Here is a 711-nt window from a genome sequence, read left to right on the forward strand (position 1 = left end):
GTGTGTGTGTGTGTGTGTGTGTGTGTGTGTGTGTGTGTGTACGCTCCCTCCCCGGCATGCCTTTTCCGGAGCAGTGGAAAGCGGTCCACAGTGGACCACCTCGAGGGCGGCCGCAGCGCGGCACTGCCCAGTGCCCCCAGCCTTGGAGACCCCTGCTCTCGCGCCCCTGCCCCTATTTGCAACCTAAACCCCTGTAATGCTGCCACATTTCTTAACATCTTGGAGGGGGAGGCGGAGTGGAGGGAGGCGGAGAGAGGAAGGGGGGGAGGGAGCCGAAATAAAGGTGGTTTCCTTTTTTGGCAGCCGGTTTTGCTTTTGTTGAGCATGAAATCTCTGCCCCCTTAAAAATTATCCTTGGAAGAGGGCATCTTCCCTCTTCCTTTTTAGTTTTTGAGCCACCTCTTCTGAGAGCCTGGGGGGAAAGGGAAAGTTGTAAACAAATTGCCACCTTAAATCCGCGGTGCAGGTCTGCCAAGCGGCCGGGTTCATTGTGTTTACGAGGCTCGCTGAAATGTGTGGAATCCGGGGAAGGCGAGCACCCAGACGGGGGCCCGCCGGGGCAGCGGCCAGCGCCGGGGAAACGCCGCCGCCGGGAGCAGCCACAGCCCAGCCAGGACCCCCGCCTGCGCCGGCCTGGGCCCTTCCCCTGTGCACTTGGCTACTTTTTACGTTTAACCAGATGGAAAGGGAGAGGAGGGAAAGATCCATGTG

At 59.4% G+C, this 711-nt stretch overlaps 1 protein-coding gene across 1 annotated transcript in view; it reads left to right on the forward strand.

Moving 5' to 3' along the window:
- The window catches only part of PTCH1 (patched 1), a 59341-nt gene that overhangs the window by 1089 nt on the left and 57541 nt on the right, over positions 1 to 711 (forward strand).

Source organism: Ursus maritimus, unplaced genomic scaffold, assembly GCF_017311325.1.
Source record: "Ursus maritimus isolate PB19 unplaced genomic scaffold, ASM1731132v1 scaffold_34, whole genome shotgun sequence".
In the NCBI taxonomy this organism is placed as follows: Eukaryota; Metazoa; Chordata; class Mammalia; order Carnivora; family Ursidae; genus Ursus; species Ursus maritimus.